At 46.9% G+C, this 18,838-nt stretch overlaps 1 long non-coding RNA gene across 1 annotated transcript; it reads right to left on the bottom strand.

The window, feature by feature from the left end:
* Positions 1 to 560: 560 nt before the first annotated feature.
* Positions 561 to 4,532, bottom strand: LOC138361666 (uncharacterized). Its single transcript, XR_011227096.1, has 3 exons — positions 4,450 to 4,532; positions 2,511 to 2,593; positions 561 to 1,316 (listed from the first exon to the last, which is right to left on the bottom strand). It is a non-coding gene; the product is annotated as an uncharacterized lncRNA (long non-coding RNA).
* Positions 4,533 to 18,838: the final 14,306 nt, after the last annotated feature.

Raw genomic sequence — 18,838 nt, 5'->3', positions numbered from 1 at the left:
ATGGCAAATTTTGCAAAATATACAATGAAGGTACACAAACATTCATACCCAAACAAAGCAAAATGCTAGGTAAGAACAAAGCATTTGGCCCGTAGGAGAAAGGAGATACCCACAAGACTAGAATACAAGTCATTAACAAGCATGCAAGTATAATACATAATACATGCAGACATATATAATCCAAAAAAATGTCAAATTTACGTACTTATTATTACATTACAAATATCCAAGGTTTTGAAGACACGTTTCCTCTTGCGCCCAACGAGTGAATACTGAGACCAGACCCCATAGGTCCCTATCCTCCTCATCATTCGTCTCACTGTGTCTCCACAGCTTGCACCGCCCATTTGAGACAGCGTCTGGACCTGTTAAAATAATGCATAAGCTGTAAGGTAATAGAGAATAATATATATCTTTCAATCTCAACATTAGATTTTCTAATTTCCAACTGTATTAAATAAATAGCATTAAAATATTTTCCTTCTTAACTATTACAAAAATCAACGAATTTGAGTAACTTTTGCTTTTGTTTTATTTGTACCTTAAACATAACACTGAACAATCAATTATGTGCCACCCCACCTTCCTTCATCTGCAAAAAAGCTAATCAAAAGACATATGTACAAGGCTAAAAAAATTCAGCAACACTTACCATACTCAGGCTAAAAGAATTAAGCAACACTTACCATACTCTTTTTATATTCACTGTTAACTTTTAGCTCATGTGACAGACTTTCCACCTGCTCAACAGTTTCAAGTGGGGATGGAAGAATGTCTTCCAGGATTGGTATATCTCCATGTGTTTTTGACATATGGGTTTCCGTCATTTTGACAATATTCAGGATATCCCCTGATAAAAATGTCAATTTTGATAATTCCTTCATTATGTATTCCATTTTTTCTGTTACTGCAAAAAAATAATTCATCAACAGCATTGTGTGTAACACCATTCTTGTTTACCCACTGAATTAATAAATTCTGTGGGTAAACAAGTGAATGATGATTATCATGGTCATCATTCTCCTCCTCACTTTGAGAATTAGATAATACATCATGAATATCAGTAAGATTCATGTGTAAATCATCAATTTCAGAGCCTAATCCATACTCTTGATTTGACTCGGCTTCAAAAGAACTAATGTCATTGTCTGACGACTCAATCTCTGAACTTGATGCTGCCTCAGTAAGATTAATGGGTTCACTAGTGTGTACAGCTGTATTTGGATGCATTTTGTGTATACGTTTTAGCCTTCTTGATACTTGCATCCATCTGTTGTTGTATTGGAGTCGCTTTTTTTCGCTTATACTCGTACATTCTGTTAAAGAGTGTCAAATTTCTACATTAGACTACCATATTACCTATATTATTGTTAATAATGTATTGACAGATGCAATATGTATTAAAATTCTAAAAATAAGTCATTCATTATATACAATGTGTGATAATTAAAGCTGGTGCATATAACATCCTTGTCAGGCACATGCAAAAGTGAACACTTCCAGAATTGGAGACATGCAGAAATGTAACATATGGAAATAGAGGCATGCCAAAACAAAGACATGCATAAATTCAAATTCTTATCGAAATAATTTCTAGTGATTATTATATAAATTATTCCATCAGTACTAGATCAAATATTCAATACCATCCTCCCATTGGAAAGAGTAATCATGTCCTGTTGGACATTAATTATATGTTGAGATATAATCTAAAAGAAAATAGGGACATTGAAATTGTTGTTAAACTCTATTTCAATAAAGGACACTATAGGGAACCTAGAACCCTGTATTACAAGTGTAAGTGATAATTTTGGAAAATTTAATTAAAGCTAATTGTGTAGGACACCTGGAGATATGGTGCCCATATCTAAAGAATCACATCAACTGGTAAAGGTATAGACTTGCCAATAAGTGGCTCCCAGGTTAGAGGCATAAAATGCCAAAACTAGATGGTAGAATAAAAAGAAGATATTGTAAAAGGTAACCAAACAAAGATGCCACAGAAATATTAGAAAATTAACTTTCGCAAGCAGCGTGGTAGACATGGTTGGAACAAGTTAGGTGAGAGGGTGGTGGAGGCCAAAACCATAATCATAATCATCTGTATCAAACCTTATTACAGGTAAAACCAGTAGGCAGTCTACTGTATTTTATCAAACCGTTATTAGTATAATAGATCTCGTAATAATTTGGCAAAAATAATGGCATTTACTATTTTTAAAAGATTATTAGCAAATTTACAGAAATGGTGCATTCGGAAGACAAAACCAATTTTTCACTTTTGACAATTGAGCACCTGCTACATCCAGATTCTAGGGAGGAAAGGAAGGACGATCTTACTGGATCCCATAGCCTCTCCGAGGCACAAACCAGGCTTTTACATAACCCCCCCCCCCCTGCACCCGAGCTTTTTAAAATAGTAAATGCCATTATTTTTGCAAAATTATTACGAGATCTATTATACTAATAACGGTAAATAAATAATAAATAGTAAATAAATCAATACTTACTAAATTTTGTCTATTATGTAGCAAAGAAGCAGGTCTACGGAAGGCTTTTCTGTTGAGTTCGAAGCCCAGATTACTCGTGGTCTCTGAAATAAGTTAAGATTATAAGTATAAAATTTATAAAACCAAATAATAAATCCGGTATTGCTCAATTTCAGATGCAGACGTACTGAATGATATATCAGACTGTCAGCATGGTATTCGATCTGGAAGGTCCAGTGTAACGAATTTGCTCAGTTTCTATGATCGAGCCACAGAGATCTATAAAGAATTCTGATCAAGAAAGAGATCTAGGGGTGGTTTTAGATAGAAAACTATAACCTGAGGATCATTTAAGAACATTCTGCGAGGGGGCCTATGCTACACTTTTTAACTTTAGAATTGCTTTTAAATACATAGGTCAAAAAGTTTTAAAAGTTTTAAAAGTTTTTTAAACCTCTCGTGTATCATGAGTGTGTTAAAGCTTCAGATGGTGCATTCAGATGATGAATATTACCTAGTTCCTTCATCTGGGAAGAATGAACACATATTGGTGCATTCGGATGATAAAAACTAACTACTGTAGTTCAATTGATCAACAGACTGTATATCATATGCAGACTGTATGTGGATCTGCGGGCCACTCCAAACAACAGCCTGGTGGACCAAGCTCCACCAGGCCTAAAGCACAAAGTGATATAGATGTGATAGAGAAACTAGGTCAAATGGAGGAGTAGGTCTGTATATTAAACAGCACCTGACGTGCACAGAGCTACTAAACTCAATGTGGTGGTAGAGTGGGGGGGGGGGGGGGGAAACATTGCAGAAAAAAACAAATACAATTTGGTCAACAAAACAGCATTGTTTAAAATAGAAGACATGGGTTGTCATTTTGGGGGTAAGGTAGGTTACATTGAGTTAATTAGTTAGTACTTAGTTTTTATCTTAAACTGGTTGGGAGAGGTACAGTGTTGCTGTGCTGGTGAAAGAACACCTAAAGGTAAATTAAATAATGATTGCGAATCCACAAGAAGTTGACATAATATCGCTAGAGATCTGCAATCAGGATGATAAACTTTCCTTAAAGAATTTGACAAACACTTGCTGATAGGACATGAAGTAAATGAAATGTATGTCAAGTTTTGTGAAATATATGATAAAAGCACAACAAAATTTGTACCAAAGGAGAGATGCAGAACTAGGAAAAGGGGTTTGTTCAACAGAAATTGCGAGAGGGCCTGAGACCCAAACACACACAAATGGAATCAATATATAGCAAGAGGCCAAACCCCCAAACATACAAGCGATGCAAAGATGCGAGAAACAGCAGCAGCATTAAGGAGAGGGACTTAAGGACCATAAATAAAGTGTGAAAATAAACTCGAGTAAATTTTTTTAACTACTCTCGACAGTGAAGAAAAACAAATATTCAGACGATTTGTGTTAGAATCATTAATCTTACACTTTCGGTCATATTCAACAACACAAATACATACACACACATTCCTGTTGCTGTAGCAAGTGAAGAATTACACACACAGATCACAATAACGTGATGCATCAAATGAACAAATCCACAAGGGCCGTGACGAGGATTCGAACCTGCGTCCGGGAGCATCCCAGACACTGCCTTAATCGACTGAGCTACAACAGGGTAAAAGGGTTGAAACCGAAGTTCTACTGAACTTACTGGATCCCATAGCCTCTCCGAGGCACAAACCAGGCTTTTACACAACCCCCCCCCCCCTGCACCCGAGCTATGTCAACAGGCCGTTCTCCCTCTTCGCCCTTCCGAATGCACCATATCAGTAAATTTTTTAATAATCTTTTAAAAATAGTAAATGCCACTATTTTTGCAAAATTATTACGAGATCTATTATTCTATAGAATAATGCATATAAATGCATATATGCATATAAATACAAAACATAAATACAAAACAAGTAAATGTAAATAATTTTACCTTGCACCTAGATCCACCAAGCCTGTATGGCGCGCGTTTCAGTACTTCGGAAATCTAGAACTATCTTGAATCTCTAATCTGCAATGAAACAATACATATTATTGCACTTACCAAAACATGGATGAATGTAGAAAATACAGAACTATTAGCTGAATATCAAATAAATGGATTTAATCTATTTCACACAGATAGATATATTAGACCGTGTATATTAGGTAATACCTAACATACACGCCTCCACACACACTACATTTGAAATGTAGTCTCAAAAAGACTACATTTCAACAGCAAAGATTACTCCATAAAAAATAATTAAATTATTGACCAACATGAGAGAGGGTTAGCCAACATGAGAGGGTTGTGTTGATTGCCTGAAAATATTTAAATTGTTTAATGTATTGAATGGCATTTTTCAAGTTACAACATTTTTTAAATTACTGAACTAGGTTCTAGGCTTTGCTAGGCTTAATTCAATTATTACAGATAAGCCTAACCTAGCCTAGAACCCAGTGGGTTTTCTTCCTATTGGGGAGTGTTGTACATGCCTCGCCTCCACATACACACTAGCACAGCCAGGCCTCGCCTCCACATACACACTAGCACAGCCAGGCCTCGCCTCCACATACACACTAGCACAGCCAGGCCTCGCCTCCACATACACACTAGCACAGCCAGGCCTCGCCTCCACATACACACTAGCACAGCCAGGCCTCGCCTCCACATACACACTAGCACAGCCAGGCCTCGCCTCCACATACACACTAGCACAGCCAGGCCTCGCCTCCACATACACACTAGCACAGCCAGGCCTCGCCTCCACATACACACTAGCACAGCCAGGCCTCGCCTCCACATACACCAGCACAGCCAGGCCTCGCCTCCACATACACACTAGCACAGCCAGGCCTCGCCTCCACATACACACTAGCACAGCCAGGCCTCGCCTCCACATACACACTAGCACAGCCAGGCCTCGCCTCCACATACACACTAGCACAGCCAGGCCTCGCCTCCACATACACACTAGCACAGCCAGGCCTCGCCTCCACATACACACTAGCACAGCCAGGCCTCGCCTCCACATACACACTAGCACAGCCAGGCCTCGCCTCCACATACACACTAGCACAGCCAGGCCTCGCCTCCACATACACACTAGCACAGCCAGGCCACGCCTCCACATACACACTAGCACAGCCAGGCCTCGCCTCCACATACACCAGCACAGCCAGGCCTCGCCTCCACATACACACTAGCACAGCCAGGCCTCGCCTCCACATACACACTAGCACAGCCAGGCCTCGCCTCCACATACACACTAGCACAGCCAGGCCTCGCCTCCACATACACACTAGCACAGCCAGGCCTCGCCTCCACATACACACTAGCACAGCCAGGCCTCGCCTCCACATACACTACATTTGAAATGTAGTCTCAAAAAGACTACATTTCAACAGCAAAGATTACTCCATAAAAAAATAATTAAATTATTGACCAACATGAGAGAGGGTTAGCCAACATGAGAGGGTTGTGTTGATTGCCTGAAAATATTTAAATTGTTTAATGTATTGAATGGCATTTTTCAAGTTACAACATTTTTTAAATTACTGAACTAGGTTCTAGGCTTTGCTAGGCTTAATTCAATTATTACAGATAAGCCTAACCTAGCCTAGAACCCAGTGGGTTTTCTTCCTATTTGGGAGTGTTGTACATGCCTCGCCTCCACATACACACTAGCACAGCCAGGCCTCGCCTCCACATACACACTAGCACAGCCAGGCCTCGCCTCCACATACACACTAGCACAGCCAGGCCTCGCCGCCACATACACACTAGCACAGCCAGGCCTCGCCTCCACATACACACTAGCACAGCCAGGCCTCGCCTCCACATACACACTAGCACAGCCAGGCCTCGCCTCCACATACACACTAGCACAGCCAGGCCTCGCCTCCACATACACACTAGCACAGCCAGGCCTCGCCTCCACATACACCAGCACAGCCAGGTCTCGCCTCCACATACACACTAGCACAGCCAGGCCTCGCCTCCACATACACACTAGCACAGCCAGGCCTCGCCTCCACATACACACTAGCACAGCCAGGCCTCGCCTCCACATACACACTAGCACAGCCAGGCCTCGCCTCCACATACACACTAGCACAGCCAGGCCTCGCCTCCACATACACCAGCACAGCCAGGCCTCGCCTCCACATACACACTAGCACAGCCAGGCCTCGCCTCCACATACACACTAGCACAGCCAGGCCTCGCCTCCACATATACCAGCACAGCCAGGCCTCGCCTCCACATACACACTAGCACAGCCAGGCCTCGCCTCCACATACACACTAGCACAGCCAGGCCTCGCCTCCACATACACACTAGCACAGCCAGGCCTCGCCTCCACATACACACTAGCACAGCCAGGCCTCGCCTCCACATACACCAGCACTGCCAGGCCTCGCCTCCACATACTCACCAGCACAGCCAGGCCTCGCCTCCACATACACCAGCACTGCCAGGCCTCGCCTCGCCTCCACATACACCAGCACTGCCAGGCCTCGCCTCCACATTTAAACCAACCAAGCCCACAAATACGTTAACATGGACCAGCATTACACCGTCTAACATACTCTGTCAGATGTAACAACTAAATTTGTGAATTCAAGACCAAATCTATTGTATAACACAGTGTTAGTACGAGAAAAACATTACTTACATTCGAAGCCGTGTTTTAAAATGGCGGCGGTCTTGTACTGACGCTCCAAACTGTGTGTTCGTTTGCGTATGATGAACGTGTGACAATTTACTACAACAATTATTTAATTATTCTTATTCTTTATTTTAATATTTTTAGGGTACATGAAATTTCAAACTTATTTGCACACAATAATATAATTGCATTGTCATAACCTTTATATATTACGGAAAATACGATGACATGAACGAAGTCAAAGTGAAGTTGAAGTCAAAGTCATTCGCCGAACGTATTAGTCATTTTTTTTCTCCCAAACGATAGGGGTAACAAATCCACAGAGAATATAAGTGTACAGTAAAGTCAATTTTATTCAGGAAAGTACATACATAGTTGATTTACAAACATAATGTTGGATTTATAGATAGAGCTAGTGCATACAATACCTAAAGCCACTATAGTAGGCATATAGCATTTCAGGCAACCGGGCAGTATATATGGACCCCTTACTCAAATCTCTGAATATGTTAGATATTAAGTCCCTGCACATACTCTCATGTGTATTTTATATATATAAAACGCTGCACTGTAATGTCAATCCTGACCTTAAAAGCTTCCTAGAAGGTTGTAACAGATCCCATGAGCACCACACCAGAAACAAATACCTATTTGATATTCCAAGAGTACGACTTAGTCAAACTAGAAATGCTTTACAAATCAAGAGACCTCGAATGTGGAATGACCTTCCCAATTATGTTAAAAACTGTACCTCTCCCAACCAGTTTAAGATAAATAAAGATAAATTTATAAGTTAAGAAAAATTCCACAAATCAACAACCCTGTTACTGACCCTGTATTTACCCAAGTCTTTCCTAAATCTAAACTTATCCAATTTATACCCATTGTTTCGTGTTCTATCTTGTGTTGACAATTTTAATACCCTATTAATATCCCCTTTGTTATATCTATTCAGGAAATTGTGGTTGATCTCGAACCCATTGATAATGTGACGACTTATACAGAATTTTGTAACTATATCATCAAGATTGTAACCAGCTTAGCTAAATGTAGTGTGGGGTTCAGTCCCTAAGCCCATATATGTGCCTCTCTAACCATTTAGGTTACAGGGCAAAAACATAAAAACAAAGGTAACTGCAGAAGGCCTATTGGCCCATACCAGGCAGCTCCTATCTATAACAGATAAACACTAAGTACTACCTAATTAACTCAATGTAACCTACCAACCTAACCCCCAAAATGTCAATCCATATCTTTTATTTTAAACAATGCTGTTTTGTTGACCAAATTGTATTTTTACTCTTTTTCTGTCATGTTTCTCCCACCCCTGTTTTTTCCCTTTTTTCTTATTTTTTCTCAACATAATTCATACTTTAATTAGGCGGATCAGGACATCACCTGATCAAACACATCAAACATCGTTTGACCACCATCAAACACACACATTTCGTGTGCGTTTGACTACAGTTCTCATTTAGGTATCAAAATATTCCTAAGAAAATAGACTACAATACTGAAACAATCTAAGACAATTATGTGTACTTACCAAAGCAAAGACGATTGTAGTAAAATAAGTTGAGCATTTTATCTCCACTCCACCTCCTTCAGGTACTGATTCCTGAAGTTGCTCAACAGATGTTCCTAGGTGGAGTGAAGCTGATGTAGGTGGTTATTTCTTGTCCACCCAATACACCCTTTTCCTGTGATAAGTGGTGTAATTACAACGTATGACGCAAAGTGGAACATCGCATGTCTTGCACGCTATACCAGTTTCCTTCCTGATACCCGACTTTGAACACACTTCACACCTGCGACGTTTGGGGATTTTTACCAGCTCATGTTTCAATTTATAGTTCAGGCGAGTCTCTGCTATAATAACACGTCGCTGTTGTCTCTGGGTTGGCAATAAACTACTGTCTGAATCGTCGCTCTCACTATTGTTTTCAAACACTAATGTGGAATATGAATTATCTTCATCAGATTCAGCTTCAGCACTAGGTGTAGACGTGAAGAGAGGGCGCCTCACACCCGACGGGCCAGGTGTTGACGGGTCAGCAGGAGGATACACAGGACCAGTGTCATGATTTATGTCTGGAGCATGAACTAGATGTGGAGATGGTGTAGTTGTTGCAGGCCACTCTGCCTTGTCAAATTTCAATAAAGACCAAATAGCAACTTCATGGAACTAGAGCAGAGTTAGTTTCCTTCGATCATCTGTGTTGGCCTTGTACAATGCATGTACAATGCATTGAGTAAAGACCAAATAGCAACTTCATGGAACTAGAGCAGAGTTAGTTTCCTTCGATCATCTGTGTTGGCCTTGTACAATGCAACCACAAGTTGACATTGAATGTGAATTAACAATGAGACAAGTAAGATTTATACTAATACATTTATACTAACTCTGTTGAGCGTTGACCATTTATACATCAAATCTGTTGATGTGAGCACTTTAGTTTAGTCTGCCGTTTAAAGAAAAAAAGAGCATATCAATGGTATATCACAGAAAACGAATTTATCATAAACTCATGTATTTGTCTTATCATATTGAACTGCATTCATATTTTTAATATATAACAATATGAATATACAAATTTCTGTAAATCCCCTCCCTTGTTGGAATCTGTGGAAATGAATGAGCAAATGTGCTGGCTGAAGGCGCTGAAGGAAACCACATTGGTTTCATTTTGGATACAAATGTCCATGGAGATTCAAAATGGAAACTAATTATATAGTTGAACCTGCAGAGAGGAGTTTAAGAATCTGTGTTGAGAGTGATGGACACAGCCTTCACAATTATACTTCAGAGAATGTAAACATCTAAGAGTCATTAGAAATATGTGTAGAATAATAAACCCTACATTGTTTGAGTTAGGGAAAACACCATTTGTGATATATAGATACTATAGCTGTTCCTAAAGATTCACCCTTTTTTGCACCAGCAAGATAACATATAAGATTTTAAGAGTTGACGAATGTTAATATTCTTGTTTGATAAACTGTGAACTTGAGACATAGTTAATAAGAACATATTAACACAACAAAATGTTTTCAGAATCTTTAACACCACTTTCCAGCAACTTATATAATTTATATAAATTATTTTAGAGAATAATACATAAATTATATATTTAAACATGATATAGTGTTTAGTGGAATGTATAAGGAGTCAAATTGTGTTAAAAAGAGCAATTTTTAGAAAATTTGGAAAAATACTTTTTTCTGTTCAAATTATAACTAAATGGATTTTAAAGGTTTCACTCAGCCAATATATATCATTCACAATTTATTAATGAATTTTACAAAAAAACACCATAAATTTTATATTTAAACATGTAAAAACTATTTGTTTTACATTTGGAAGAAAATAATTGTAGAAAAACAATTTATAATTAAACCTTTGTGTTTGGATTTTTTGAGTAAAAGTTTCTCAAAGGCTCTCCTGCACCATTCTCAATGCAAATCATTCCCACACCTATGGGAAGAGATAGGCGAACGTTGTGTAGATGATTTGTGTTTGCTGGGCTGTCCGGTGGTAGGTGCTGCTGGGGGATGTGAACGAGTGAAGGAACCTGACCTGTGGTAGGTGCTGCTGGTGGATGTGAACGAGTGAAGGAACCTGACCGGTAGTAGGTGCTGCTGGTGGATGTGAACGAGTGAAGGAACCTGACCTGTGGTAGGTGCTCTTGGGGGATGTGTGAACGGGTGAAGGAACATGACCTGTGATAGGTGCTGCTGGGGGATGTGAACGGGTGAAGGAACCTGGCCTGTGGTCGGTGCTGCTGGTGGATGTGAACAAGTGAAGAAACCTGACCTGTAGTAGGTGCTGCTGGGGGATGTGAACGAGTGAAGGAACCTGGCCTGTGGTAGGTGGTGCTGGGGGATGTGAACAAGTGAAGGAACCTGACCTGTGGTAGGTGCTGCAGGGAGATGTGAACGAGTGAAGGAACGTGGCCTGTGTTAGAGCTGCTGGGGGATGTGAACGAGTGAAGGAACCTGACCTGTGGTAGGTGCTGCTGGGGGATGTGAACGGGTCAACGAACCCGACCTGTGGTAGGTGCTGCTGGTGGATGTGAACGGGTGAAGGAACCTGACCTGTGGTGGGTGCTGCTGGTGGGTGTGAACGGGTGAAGGAACCTGACCTGTGGTAGGTGCTGCTGGGGGGTGTGAACGAGTGAAGGAACCTGACCTGTGGTAGGTGCTGCTGGTGGATGTGAACGGGTGAAGGAACCTGACCTGTGGTAGGTGTTGCTAGGGTATGTGAACTGGTGAAGGAACCTGACCTGTGGTAGGTGCTGCTGGGGGGTGTGAATGGGTGAAGGAACCCGACCTGTGGTAGGTGTTGCTGGTGGACGTGAACAGGTGAAGGAACCTAACCTGTGGTAGGTGCTGTTGGGGGGTGTGAACGGGTGAAGGAACCTGACCTGTTGTAGGTGTTGCTGGGGGATGTGAACGGGTGAAGGAACCTGACCTGTGGTAGGTGCTGCTGGTGGATGTGAACGGGTGAAGGAACCTGACCTGTGGTAGGTGCTGCTGGGGGGTGTGAACGGGTGAAGGAACCCGACCTGTGGTAGGTGCTGCTGGTGGGTGTGAACGGGTGAAGGAACCTGACCTGTGGTAGGTGCTGCTGGGGGTGTGAATGAGTGAAGGAACCCGACCTGTGGAAGGGGCTGGTGGTGGATGTGAACGGGTGAAGGAACCTGGCCTGTGGTAGGTGCTGCTGGTGGATGTGAACGAGTGAAGGAACCTTACCTGTGGTAGGTGCTGCTGGGGGATTTGAACGAGTGAAGGAACCTGGCCTGTGATAGGTGCTGCTGGTGGATGTGAACGAGTGAAGGAACCTGACCTGTGGTAGGTGCTGCTGGGGGATGTGAACGAGTGAAGGAACCTGACCTGTGGTAGGTGCTGCTGGGGGATGTGAACGGGTGAAGGAACCTGGCCTGTAGTAGGTGCTGCTGGTGGATGTGAACGAGTGAAGGAACCTGACCTGTGGTAGGTGCTGCTGGTGGATGTGAACGAGTGAAGGAACCTGACCGGTAGTAGGTGCTGCTGGTGGATGTGAACGAGTGAAGGAACCTGACCTGTGGTAGGTGCTCTTGGGGGATGTGTGAACGGGTGAAGGAACATGACCTGTGATAGGTGCTGCTGGGGGATGTGAACGGGTGAAGGAACCTGGCCTGTGGTCGGTGCTGCTGGTGGATGTGAACAAGTGAAGAAACCTGACCTGTAGTAGGTGCTGCTGGGGGATGTGAACGAGTGAAGGAACCTGGCCTGTGGTAGGTGGTGCTGGGGGATGTGAACAAGTGAAGGAACCTGACCTGTGGTAGGTGCTGCAGGGAGATGTGAACGAGTGAAGGAACGTGGCCTGTGTTAGAGCTGCTGGGGGATGTGAACGAGTGAAGGAACCTGACCTGTGGTAGGTGCTGCTGGGGGATGTGAACGGGTCAACGAACCCGACCTGTGGTAGGTGCTGCTGGTGGATGTGAACGGGTGAAGGAACCTGACCTGTGGTGGGTGCTGCTGGTGGGTGTGAACGGGTGAAGGAACCTGACCTGTGGTAGGTGCTGCTGGGGGGTGTGAACGAGTGAAGGAACCTGACCTGTGGTAGGTGCTGCTGGTGGATGTGAACGGGTGAAGGAACCTGACCTGTGGTAGGTGTTGCTAGGGTATGTGAACTGGTGAAGGAACCTGACCTGTGGTAGGTGCTGCTGGGGGGTGTGAATGGGTGAAGGAACCCGACCTGTGGTAGGTGTTGCTGGTGGACGTGAACAGGTGAAGGAACCTAACCTGTGGTAGGTGCTGTTGGGGGGTGTGAACGGGTGAAGGAACCTGACCTGTTGTAGGTGTTGCTGGGGGATGTGAACGGGTGAAGGAACCTGACCTGTGGTAGGTGCTGCTGGTGGATGTGAACGGGTGAAGGAACCTGACCTGTGGTAGGTGCTGCTGGGGGGTGTGAATGGGTGAAGGAACCCGACCTGTGGTAGGTGCTGCTGGTGGGTGTGAACGGGTGAAGGAACCTGACCTGTGGTAGGTGCTGCTGGGGGTGTGAATGAGTGAAGGAACCCGACCTGTGGAAGGGGCTGGTGGTGGATGTGAACGGGTGAAGGAACCTGGCCTGTGGTAGGTGCTGCTGGTGGATGTGAACGAGTGAAGGAACCTTACCTGTGGTAGGTGCTGCTGGGGGATTTGAACGAGTGAAGGAACCTGGCCTGTGATAGGTGCTGCTGGTGGATGTGAACGAGTGAAGGAACCTGACCTGTGGTAGGTGCTGCTGGGGGATGTGAACGAGTGAAGGAACCTGACCTGTGGTAGGTGCTGCTGGGGGATGTGAACGGGTGAAGGAACCTGGCCTGTAGTAGGTGCTGCTGGTGGATGTGAACGAGTGAAGGAACCTGACCTGTGGTAGGTGCTGCTGGTGGATGTGAACGAGTGAAGGAACCTGACCGGTAGTAGGTGCTGCTGGGGGATGTGAATGAGTGAAAGAACCTGACCTGTGGTAGGTGCTGCTGGGGGATATGAACGAGTGAAGGAACCTGACCTGTGGTAGGTGCTGCTGGGGGATGTGAACGGGTGAAGGAACCTGGCCTGTGGTTGGTGCTGCTGGTGGATGTGAACGAGTGAAGAAACCTGTCCTGTGGTAGGTGCTGCTGGGGGATGTGAACGGGTGAAGGAACCTGGCCTGTGGTGGGTGCTGCTGGGGGTGTGAACGGGTGAACAAACCCGACCTGTGGTAGGTGCTGCTGGTGGATGTGAACGGGTGAAGGAACCTGACCTGTGGTGGGTGCTAATGGTGGGTGTGAACGGGTGAAAGAACCTGACCTGTGGTAGGTGCTGCAAGGGGGTGTGAACGGTGAAGGAACCTGACCTGTGGTAGGTGCTGCTGGTGGATGTGAACGGGTGAAGGAACCTGACCTGTGGTAGGTGTTGCTAGGGTATTTGAACTGGTGAAGGAACCTGACCTGTGGTAGGTGCTGCTGGGGGGTGTGAACGGGTGAAGGAAACCGACCTGTGGTAGGTGCTGCTGGTGGGTTTGAACGAGTGATGGATCCCGACCTGTGGTAGGTGCTGCTGGTGGGTGTGAACGAGTGTAGGAACCCGACCTGTGGTAGGTACTGCTGGTGGTTGTGAACGGGTGAAGGAACCCGACCTGTGGTAGGGGATGCTGGTGGATGTGAACTTGTGAAGGAACCTGGCCTGTGATAGGTGCTGCTGGTGGATGTGAACGAGTGAAGGAACCTGTCCGGTAGTAGGTGCTGCTGGGGGATGTGAACGAGTGAAGGAACCTGACCTGTGGTAGGTGCTGCTGGTGGATGTGAACGAGTGAAGGAACCTGAGGGGTAGTAGGTGCTGCAGGGGGATGTGAATGAGTGAAAGAACCTGACCTGTGGTAGGTGCTGCTGGGGGATATGAACGAGTGAAGGAACCTGACCTGTGGTAGGTGCTGCTGGGGGATGTGAACGGGTGAAGGAACCTGGCCTGTGGTTGGTGCTGCTGGTGGATGTGAACGAGTGAAGGAACCTGACCTGTGGTAGGTTCTGCTGGGGGATGTGAACGAGTGAAGGAACCTGACCTGTGGTAGGTGCTGCTGGGGGATGTGAACGGGTGAAGGAACCTGGCCTGTTGTAGGTGCTGCTGTTGAATGTGAACGAGTGAAATAACCTGACCTGTGGTAGGTGCTGCTGGTGGATGTGAACAAGTGAAGAAACCTGACCTGTAGTAGGTGCTGCTGGGGGATGTGAACGAGTGAAGAAACCTGTCCTGTGGTAGGTGCTGCTGGGGGATGTGAACGAGTGAAGGAACCTGACCTGTGGTAGGTGTTGCTAGGGGATGTGAACGGGTGAAGGAACCTGGCCTGTGGTGGGTGCTGCTAGGGGTGTGAACGGGTGAACAAACCCGACCTGTGGTAGGTGCTGCTGGTGGATGTGAACGGGTGAAGGAACCTGACCTGTGGTGGGTGCTAATGGTGGGTGTGAACGGGTGAAAGAACCTGACCTGTGGTAGGTGCTGCAAAGGGGTGTGAACGGGTGAAGGAACCTGACCTGTTGTAGGTGTTGCTGGGGGATGTGAACGGTGAAGGAACCTGACCTGTGGTAGGTGCTGCTGGTGGATGTGAACGGGTGAAGGAACCTGACCTGTGGTAGGTGTTGGTAGGGTATTTGAACTGGTGAAGGAACCTGACCTGTGGTAGGTGCTGCTGGGGGGTGTGAACGGGTGAAGGAAACCGACCTGTGGTAGGTGCTGCTGGTGGGTTTGAACGAGTGATGGATCCCGACCTGTGGTAGGTGCTGCTGGTGGGTGTGAACGAGTGTAGGAACCCGACCTGTGGTAGGTACTGCTGGTGGTTGTGAACGGGTGAAGGAACCCGACCTGTGGTAGGGCAGGCTGGTGGATGTGAACTTGTAAAGGAACCTGGCCTGTGATAGGTGCTGCTGGTGGATGTGAACGAGTGAAGGAACCTGTCCGGTAGTAGGTGCTGCTGGGGGATGTGAACGAGTGAAGGAACCTGACCTGTGGTAGGTGCTGCTGGTGGATGTGAACGAGTGAAGGAACCTGAGGGGTAGTAGGTGCTGCAGGGGGATGTGAATGGGTGAAGGAACCTGGCCTGTGAGAGGTGCTGCTAATGGATAAGAACGAGTGAAGGAACCTGACCTGTGGTAGGTGCTCCTGGGGGATGTGAATGGGTGAAGGAACGTGACCTGTGGTAGGTGCTCCTGGGGGATGTGAAGGGGTGAAGGAACCTGGCCTGTGGTAGGTGCTGCTGGTGGATGTGAACGAGTGAAGGAACCTGACCTGTGGTAGGTGCTGCTGGTGGATGTGAACGAGTTGAAGGAACCTGACCTGTGATAGGTGCTGCTGGGGGATGTGAACTGGTGAAGGAACCTGACCTGTGGTAGGTGCTGCTGGGGGGTGTGAACGGGTGAAGGAACCCGACCTGTGGTAGGTGCTGCTGGTGGGTGTGAACGGGTGAAGGAACCTGACCTGTGGTAGGTGCTGCTGGTGGGTGTGAACGGGTGAAGGAACCTGACCTGTGGTAGGTGGTGCTGGGGGTGTGAACGGGTGAAGGAACCCGACCTGTGTTAGGTACTGCTGGTGGATGTGAACGGGTGTTGGAACCCGACCTGTGGTAGGGGCTGGTGGTGGATGTGAACGGGTAAAGGAACCTGACCTGTGGTGGGTGCTGCTGGTGGGTGTGAACGGGTGAAGGAACCTGACCTGTGGTAGGTGCTGCTGGGGGGTGTGAATGGGTGAAGGAACCCGACCTGTGGTAGGTGCTGCTGGTGGGTGTGAACGGGTGAAGGAACCTGACCTGTGGTAGGTGCTGCTGGGGGTGTGAATGAGTGAAGGAACCCGACCTGTGGAAGGGGCTGGTGGTGGATGTGAACGGGTGAAGGAACCTGGCCTGTGGTAGGTGCTGCTGGTGGATGTGAACGAGTGAAGGAACCTTACCTGTGGTAGGTGCTGCTGGGGGATTTGAACGAGTGAAGGAACCTGGCCTGTGATAGGTGCTGCTGGTGGATGTGAACGAGTGAAGGAACCTGACCTGTGGTAGGTGCTGCTGGGGGATGTGAACGAGTGAAGGAACCTGACCTGTGGTAGGTGCTGCTGGGGGATGTGAACGGGTGAAGGAACCTGGCCTGTAGTAGGTGCTGCTGGTGGATGTGAACGAGTGAAGGAACCTGACCTGTGGTAGGTGCTGCTGGTGGATGTGAACGAGTGAAGGAACCTGACCGGTAGTAGGTGCTGCTGGGGGATGTGAATGAGTGAAAGAACCTGACCTGTGGTAGGTGCTGCTGGGGGATATGAACGAGTGAAGGAACCTGACCTGTGGTAGGTGCTGCTGGGGGATGTGAACGGGTGAAGGAACCTGGCCTGTGGTTGGTGCTGCTGGTGGATGTGAACGAGTGAAGAAACCTGTCCTGTGGTAGGTGCTGCTGGGGGATGTGAACGGGTGAAGGAACCTGGCCTGTGGTGGGTGCTGCTGGGGGTGTGAACGGGTGAACAAACCCGACCTGTGGTAGGTGCTGCTGGTGGATGTGAACGGGTGAAGGAACCTGACCTGTGGTGGGTGCTAATGGTGGGTGTGAACGGGTGAAAGAACCTGACCTGTGGTAGGTGCTGCAAGGGGGTGTGAACGGTGAAGGAACCTGACCTGTGGTAGGTGCTGCTGGTGGATGTGAACGGGTGAAGGAACCTGACCTGTGGTAGGTGTTGCTAGGGTATTTGAACTGGTGAAGGAACCTGACCTGTGGTAGGTGCTGCTGGGGGGTGTGAACGGGTGAAGGAAACCGACCTGTGGTAGGTGCTGCTGGTGGGTTTGAACGAGTGATGGATCCCGACCTGTGGTAGGTGCTGCTGGTGGGTGTGAACGAGTGTAGGAACCCGACCTGTGGTAGGTACTGCTGGTGGTTGTGAACGGGTGAAGGAACCCGACCTGTGGTAGGGGATGCTGGTGGATGTGAACTTGTGAAGGAACCTGGCCTGTGATAGGTGCTGCTGGTGGATGTGAACGAGTGAAGGAACCTGTCCGGTAGTAGGTGCTGCTGGGGGATGTGAACGAGTGAAGGAACCTGACCTGTGGTAGGTGCTGCTGGTGGATGTGAACGAGTGAAGGAACCTGAGGGGTAGTAGGTGCTGCAGGGGGATGTGAATGAGTGAAAGAACCTGACCTGTGGTAGGTGCTGCTGGGGGATATGAACGAGTGAAGGAACCTGACCTGTGGTAGGTGCTGCTGGGGGATGTGAACGGGTGAAGGAACCTGGCCTGTGGTTGGTGCTGCTGGTGGATGTGAACGAGTGAAGGAACCTGACCTGTGGTAGGTTCTGCTGGGGGATGTGAACGAGTGAAGGAACCTGACCTGTGGTAGGTGCTGCTGGGGGATGTGAACGGGTGAAGGAACCTGGCCTGTTGTAGGTGCTGCTGTTGAATGTGAACGAGTGAAATAACCTGACCTGTGGTAGGTGCTGCTGGTGGATGTGAACAAGTGAAGAAACCTGACCTGTAGTAGGTGCTGCTGGGGGATGTGAACGAGTGAAGAAACCTGTCCTGTGGTAGGTGCTGCTGGGGGATGTGAACGAGTGAAGGAACCTGACCTGTGGTAGGTGTTGCTAGGGGATGTGAACGGGTGAAGGAACCTGGCCTGTGGTGGGTGCTGCTAGGGGTGTGAACGGGTGAACAAACCCGACCTGTGGTAGGTGCTGCTGGTGGATGTGAACGGGTGAAGGAACCTGACCTGTGGTGGGTGCTAATGGTGGGTGTGAACGGGTGAAAGAACCTGACCTGTGGTAGGTGCTGCAAAGGGGTGTGAACGGGTGAAGGAACCTGACCTGTTGTAGGTGTTGCTGGGGGATGTGAACGGTGAAGGAACCTGACCTGTGGTAGGTGCTGCTGGTGGATGTGAACGGGTGAAGGAACCTGACCTGTGGTAGGTGTTGGTAGGGTATTTGAACTGGTGAAGGAACCTGACCTGTGGTAGGTGCTGCTGGGGGGTGTGAACGGGTGAAGGAAACCGACCTGTGGTAGGTGCTGCTGGTGGGTTTGAACGAGTGATGGATCCCGACCTGTGGTAGGTGCTGCTGGTGGGTGTGAACGAGTGTAGGAACCCGACCTGTGGTAGGTACTGCTGGTGGTTGTGAACGGGTGAAGGAACCCGACCTGTGGTAGGGCAGGCTG

Source organism: Procambarus clarkii, unplaced genomic scaffold, assembly GCF_040958095.1.
Source record: "Procambarus clarkii isolate CNS0578487 unplaced genomic scaffold, FALCON_Pclarkii_2.0 HiC_scaffold_584, whole genome shotgun sequence".
In the NCBI taxonomy this organism is placed as follows: Eukaryota; Metazoa; Arthropoda; class Malacostraca; order Decapoda; family Cambaridae; genus Procambarus; species Procambarus clarkii.
The sequence above is the reverse complement of the archived record's forward strand: the minus strand, read 5'-3'. Positions and strand labels throughout refer to the sequence as shown.